This window comes from Daphnia magna, linkage group LG10, assembly GCF_020631705.1.
Source record: "Daphnia magna isolate NIES linkage group LG10, ASM2063170v1.1, whole genome shotgun sequence".
Classification (NCBI taxonomy): Eukaryota; Metazoa; Arthropoda; class Branchiopoda; order Diplostraca; family Daphniidae; genus Daphnia; species Daphnia magna.
This window is the reverse complement of record NC_059191.1, coordinates 6,060,600-6,068,355: the sequence shown is the minus strand read 5'-3', so window position 1 is coordinate 6,068,355 and position 7,756 is coordinate 6,060,600. Positions and strand designations below refer to the sequence as shown.

The window sequence follows — 7,756 nt, the reverse complement described above, 5'->3', positions numbered from 1 at the left end:
CCAATCGTAAACGCGCATTGTACTGGACCCAAAAAAAACCTTTAACTACAACAAGCCAGTGATCTGGACTAGGGAGAAATTGAATCCACTTAGCTTCTTTTGGTTAAGGGTAACTGGCTGTCTGCGAAAACATAACATCTATGAATCCACCAATGTCTTTGAATTGCTTCCGCAAAATTGTTGACACTGCATCCATGTGGACATCAGATAGCCAACATTTTGGAGTTATGATGTTTTTCAACTCTGCGTCGGGAACGAATGTGTCATGAAAAAATGACCTTTCAATCTTCTTTGGAAAAATCAAACAAAATATAAAATTTAATACATAATTTCTCACATGAGAAAAAAAGATTATGCTTACATAAACCACAGTGTTTAAAACAATTTGGTACAATGAAAAATAAATTTAGTTTTAGAATTATGAAATACATGAAAGATTTAGTAAAAAATACCCTGTGTTTTTTAGGTGAACCACTATGTACTTGGGGTTTTTCCGATAGCTGTGTTAGATCTTCCAACATACTACTGGCATCGTCCTGTTTCTCTTGAAATTGAATAATGTTTTCTTGTTGCGGCTGCTGTCCTGACTCTTCTGCAAGTACTTTACTGTTGTCCTTCTAATTTTCTTCCACCTACAATAAAATATAGCTACTGGTAACATTGTGAATGAACGTGGATCGTTATACAAATATGCACGCATTTTACATATTTTCTATTTCTTATGAAGTGTATACGAAACGTTTCTTTTACCAATGACCAGGAAAGTCTCTTTTTCTCTGAATCTGTAGATGATTGTTTGCTTGAAATGGAAGTACAGGAATTACTCCCGTTAGAATTGGGAGTATCAGAGCTACTGGTGTTGGTATGGGAGTTTCTTTGATCAATATCTGTATTTTCTGGTTAAATGTTATGTAAATTGTCTTCGTTGTTGAAGTCCATGGGTATTTCTTCCTCAATTTGTACTTGTTTTTCGTTATTTTTTCCATCAATTTCACGTTCGGATTCTCCATAACTCTCTGTATATTCATTTTCGCCTTATTTCATCGTTTTCACAATGGATATGGGTTCCTTATTTTTTCCTTTATGTTTTTTGTTTTCTTTTTCTTCCAATTCAGGTCTTCGTCATTTTCATCACCAGATTACCACTTGGGTTCGTTTCCTTCTTCTTTATCAAGTTCTTTCAAATGCTCTGATTCCAATCGTGAAAATTCCTTCTCTTCCGCGATTCATCGAAAATATATCATCACCAATTTTACTTTCCTAATGAGTAAAATAAATATATGGTTATGCAATTACATTAAGATGAATTTTGTGGTTGTCGGAAATTAGTAACAAAATAATAAATGTTAAAGCTTACATTTTACAATATATTTCATACTTTTTTTGATGATAGTGAATAGTCTACCTGTTTTTTTATTCTTTGCAGTTTCTTGTAACCGTTGCGCCTTCTGTTTGCCTTGCTTGATCTAGGATGGAATTTAGTTCCTGATTTCGAGCTTTTTATATTTCTTCGGAGTCTTGTACCATTCGACCATCCTTTTGACTGTCGTGGAACATATCCAATCGCCATCATTGCAGTCAGTATATGGGAGCACGTCATGGTACCCGGGCAAGTGCAGTATTGGTTTGGGTCTCCATTCTCACCAGAAAACAAAGTGACACAGTGTGTGTCAGCGCTGGTTGAGGTGATAGCGAAACATTTTTTCTCGGGCACCAATGAAATTCTGTTCTCCAATATTATAAGTTGTGCACGGCAAAGAATAGTTGGACTGGGTACGTACTTCTCGATAATTTTGGAGTGCTGTCAACCTAGCGATGAATACATATGTTATACAAAATACATATTGGGTATATTTTGTACATAATTTTTACGCGTTACCTCTAGTAATTTTTTCCCTTTTACAAGAACATCAGTATCCAAGTTGCACAATTCACTATCGTCATCAATCAACCGGTAACACTGCCTCAGTTCTTTGCGAAGTATTCACGTTTCTCCGACGCTGCGTATAGCTCTTTTCACTTGAAGTAATCGATGTCGTGATATTTCGGCACTTCCATCGATGATTTTTTCTTCGTCATATCCTCTGTGCTTTTCGAATCGCCTTTTCAAAAGGGAGTTGAAGGATTCGATTCTATTTGTTGAGATAATATTGTAAACCCCGTAGTCCTTTAGTGCCCAAAGTCCCATTTCCTTCATGTCAGGGTGAATATTTTTTTCGAAATAAACTGAAAAAACCTAAAAAATGATTTAAATATGAATTTTCAGTGAAATTTTATAGGATTTACATACATTGTTCCGTACATGTCTTTGTAAGGTATCCAGCGAAACGCTGTTTGCGTGGTACGATTCATGGTGTAGAAGTTCGTAAAATTGTTCACGATACCTTTCCAATTCAGGCTTCGTTGAGATCCCGAGACTTCTTAACTTCATTTTTATATTCATCCATGCGTGAATGTGACATCTAGCACGAGGTATAGTGTAAGAATTCGCCGACCAAATCAGAATTTAAACGGTAAAATTTAACTCGTGGCTTTTATTGCCCAGTTTTGACCCCAAATTTGTTGCCCCGAATCACCCACTTTCTACTTTTATTACTCTAACGGTAAAGTCAGCCTTCTTCCCCCGAACTTATATTTTTGAACACGCCTGACCTCGTTTGACTTTAAATTCGACTCTCTGTGTTACCGTATAAAAGACGGACAAACTTCACCAGCAGTAAGTCGAGTCACCAGTCGACCAGCGAGGCATTCAGTGAGTCAGTCTTCTCCCGATTCCTCCCTCCGTCTGTTACCTTTTCCCTTTAGTTTTTGCTGCTGTAATGTAATTGGTGTAAAATCTAAATCAACATCAACACGCCAATTGTTTCATCTGGTGGCAGCGAGGACGAACCCGCCGACCGAAGTCTTGGCCGTTACGGACGCGTTACCAAAACTCTACTACAACAGTTCTTCGCCGATGATGGCACAAATTGAAGACAAATATTCTGTCACCGACATCAAAGAAAAACCTTTAAAGAAGAAAATAAAGGCATTGTGGTTGGAGAAAGTCAAGAAACTAAAAAAATTTGTAAGTAAAACACTGAAAATTAAAATATCTCGACCTGTTTTTTCGTCTGCTATTGTCGCAAGCCGAGTCACCATTGAGAAAGTCTCTTCCCACCCGGAAAAACACGAAGACAAGGAAAATCACCAAAATGGAAACAGCATATTCGCGGATGAATCTGTCATACGAGCATCAGTGTTGGAACATCAAAGGACTGTAAGTTGCATTTTTTCCATCCCTCTTCCTGAACCAACTTGCGAAAACGCAGCTGTTACCACGTCGGCAAGTGAGGAAACAAAGGAACCAAAAATCGCTGTGACTTCCGACCACCTTGATGACCACGAAGACCAACCCGGGCTGAAACATCTGGACCAGTTGGAGCTCTTACACTCGATCCTACACGATGCCCACTTGACGCCAGGTGACGATCAACGCGCTTCAAACGCTGTACACCAAGCCGAAACCTTCAGAGTCTCTGATCGGCCACGGCCAACGGTCAAAATTAAGAAACGAAGAAGAGGTTGCACGAAAGAGCCGTTGCTTTTTGCGCAAAGACGGTGCGTGCTTGTCTGCCCAGCCGCCTAAGCCCCCATCACCTAGACCACGCGAATACCCGACCAAACCGACATTGGAAATTCAACATTACAATTTGAAACCGATCCAACTTATTTCACAACTATCTTAGACCCCCCTTCTCTTACATAATTTTTCCACCTAAAACTAGTTCCCCTTTGAATTTGACACCTCCAGATTTATATAGACTACAGCAAAAAAAAAAAAATTACTTCACTTCTATTCCACCCTCTTATCCCTCCACTTAACCAAAGAGGACATTCTCATGCAAACTATTCTTTATCTTTTTTTTATTTTGGAACAGCTGAAGTTTTATTGAGATTAGAATCTTGCTTCTTCTCTTATTGACACATCTGTTTGCGAAGCTGTGTTCTAGGTTTAGGCACACCTCTTGCAAAGGCAATTGTATCTGTACCGAGCTCCGGGCTTGAGGGCGTTACATATTTCCTTCGACGGAACACGCCACATTGAGCTCCGCGCTCCCAGACGTCCACCTCACTACTCATTTTTTTCATATTCATTATTTTGCTGTTTTGAATCTGATTCGTAAAGACTGTCTAGACTTAGACACTTTTGCTTCAGATTTGTTTTATCGAGCTCCGCGCTCGAAGGCGTAAAAATTCCTTCGACGGAATGCGCCACACTGAGCTACGCGCTCGTAGACGTCTGCGTCACCACCCTTTCTTCATATTCTTTGTTTTGCTGTTGTAAATCTGATTTCAAAAGACCGTCTAGGCTTAGACACTTTACTTCAGATTATTTTTTATCGAGCTCCGTGCTCAAAGGCGTACATATTTCCTTCAACGGAACACGCCACACTGAGCTTCGCGCTCCTAGACGTCTGCGTCACTACTCGTTTAATGCTGTATCTTTTCTCCTTCGCTGTATTTCGTTCCAAATAAGAAAATTGTCTCATTCCATCTGAGAAAGCTACCAACGCGATAAAGCTCCTCGAATATTCCTGTCTTATATTTTCTTCTCTTCAACTGCATATTTTACTATCTTGAGAACAGAGATTGCGAGACGCAATCTATTTTGACGGGGACCCATGTAAGAATCCGCCGACCAAATCAGAATTCAAACGGTAAAATTTAACGCGTGGCTTTTATTGCCCTGTTTTGACCCCAAATTTGTTGCCCCGAATCACCCACTTTCTACTTTTATTACTCTAACGGTAAAGTCAGCCTTCTTCCGCCGACCTTATATTTTTGAACACGCCTGACCTCGTTTGACTTTAAATTCGACTCTCTGTGTTACCGTATAAAAGACGGACAAACTTCACCAGCAGTAAGTCGAGTCACCAGCCGACCAGCGAGGCAGTCAGTGAGTCAGTCTTCTCCCGATTCCTCCCTACGTCTGTTACCTTTTCCCTTTAGTTTTGCTGCTGTAATGTAATTGGTGTAAAATCTAAATAAACATCAACACGCCAATTGTTTCAATAGTAGGAAATACCTAAAAAAAATAATATAACGTACAATTTTGGAAGTATACAAGAATTATGTCATAGATACGTCCAGTATACGGCTCAATCGAAAAATGTCGAATATAAAAAAAAAGAAAACATTTTTTCAATATGTTAGAAAATGTATATAACAAAAAATGACATGAATCTAAATAAAATCTGTTAAACTGTAACAACTTAATGCCCGATATTCTTAGCTTTTCAATAGTGTTAACTATAGCTTGCTCTTCATCTGTGCATATTATGATATTTTTAGCTTCCGCTAATCTTTTTATTTCTTCCTTTATCCTGTTGAAGAAATATTCATAGGATGACTGAAGTTTCTTTGAGTGCAAAAAACAGGCTAAACCGATGGTGGGAATAGGATTTCCAGGAAGATCTTCATATTCTGTATGGTGGAATGAAAGCCAACTAACGTTAAAGCTTACAAGATCAATGTTCGTGTCGTATTCCATTACGACTGCCGGTGAATCCGTGCGATCCAGCAGCAATTGGAATTCATCAGCCATTTCTAAAAATGTAAATTAATTGTTATCCGAGACGTACCTAAAATCTGCAACGTATAATTAAAAAATAATAAATAACGTATAATACATATTCACCGAAATGCAAACACGCGTAATTGAACTCGGGATACAGCTCGAACTTCCGCATGAAATTTGTTTCAATGCCAGATAAGTAGGCGCTGTATTGCGCATCATGGCTAAGTGTTGTTGCTCTTCTTGCCGCCTTTTGTGCATTTTTTACTTGCTGTAAATTCCTCGGAGCCTGTACAGCCTGTTTTTTTTTCATATTCTTCCCTACACCTTCAATGATGTCGCCATATACTTGGGAAGGTGGGTCATCTTTTCTTTCTTTTGCTGTTGTTAATACTGACTGGGTAGTACGGTAAAGAGGCTTTTCTGTTTTCTCAGGCCGTTTTGCATATCCGTGCGAATACTCCTTGTTGAAGCACGATGCGTTGCCTTCGTAGTTAACCAGAACCTCATTAGGATATTCTTTGTGATGCAATACTGTGTTGTTATACTGGGTGGTAAAGGACTCTGGAGTTTCACCGCAATTGATCCTTAATTTGAAAGTAGACCGGGAAAAGATAGTGCACCGGCTCTCCTTCTCTTCCCCTTTGAAATCTTCACTGTGTTCCGGAAAAAGATATTTTTCTGAATGGTTTATGTCACTTTTCCCCTTGTTTGACGCCAACAATATCCATCCATGCGCCAATCCTGTTCAAATTTCTCGCCTTCCCATCTAATCATGAATTTTGTACCTATGTAACATAGATTACATTTTTATTACATATTATAGATATGTTTAAGTTGTATGTTTTGTTATGGAACGAAATGCAATGATAAATACGTAATCTTTCTACAATGAAGTAGAAAAAACTCTTTGGTAAACATTTTGACAATTAATGAAACATTCTATTGCTATGTTTATCTTTAACAGAAATCTTACCTGGGTTTGGCAAAAGAGCATGCGATGGGAAATTTGTTTCTTCGTTGATTATATACGCAGGTAAAGTATTATCCGAAAACATAGCAATGATTGTCAGCATAAATCCAGTTGGTTTTTTATTAAAAACCATTTTCCGTAAGTTCAAACGAGAAGGAAACACAACAGAGAACAGATTACTTAAATCCAATCACAAACGGTTAATTAGTTTTCTCACAACTTACACCACTGACTTACTCCCCAAAACGAGTGACCCAAGGGAATGATCCACAACAAAAATGTCCATATGGTCATTTCCAATAAAGTCAAGCCTCAAGGGCATTCATCATTTCGTTTTTGAAAATGCTCTGTTGCAATATACAAGAAATTTTTTTCAACAATTTTTTATTGAAACAATATGTTAGATATATATTTGCTTATTCGGATGGCAATCCTTTCGATTTCACCAATTTTTTATTATTAATAAAAAAAGACTGGACTTGTTGATTTTTCTATTTATTTTAAACTATCGTGTCGTATTAATTTCAAGAATGACAACAAAACCAAACCAATACACGTACACGGAAGGCTCCATACACGATTTACCCAATTTCCACCGTCGTCTTCTAGTGATGAACCATGTACAAGCGGCGCTAAGCCCCTCCAACTAGGGGGCGGATTTTGACAAATACATGGTATAATACACGATGTACCCAGGACACGCACATGACGATTCGTACACGATCTACACTGGCCCTTCAGACATTTAACCAGTGCTCCCGTGTTTCATCATTCTACATCTTTAATTTCATCTCTAAAAGGGTAAGAACAGCACACGGGCTGAACTATACTTTACAAGATGTTGCGGACAACAGCATACGTGGTTATCTATTCCGAGAGACGCTACAGTCGACGCTGTAATTACCAATACTAAAACTTTCCGTGAAGAATCGTACATTTTTCCTAGATAAGTAGGAAATTCTTAAATAGCCTTAGAAACGCAGTGAATTTATATAAACTCAGGGAAGGGGTGTAAATTCAAAAATTAGTGTAAAACCCGTCTTCATTTGTCCTAGCGAGAGTTCTGCTAGACGCCTAAGAAGTTGAGTAACGTTTAAGTCTTTCCTATTTTAATTCTTGTGTCACATTGCATTTGTCCATTCTGTGTCGGAAGAAAAATACAATAGTTAGTTAAAGTCCAGTGTGACTTTTAATCATGGAAATGCAGCTCATTACCCGTTTCTAAC

The 7,756-nt window shown here is 38.3% G+C and overlaps 1 pseudogene; it reads right to left on the bottom strand.

The window, feature by feature from the left end:
* Positions 1-1,252: 1,252 nt before the first annotated feature.
* LOC123477130 lies at positions 1,253-6,663 on the bottom strand (annotated as a pseudogene).
* Positions 6,664-7,756: the final 1,093 nt, after the last annotated feature.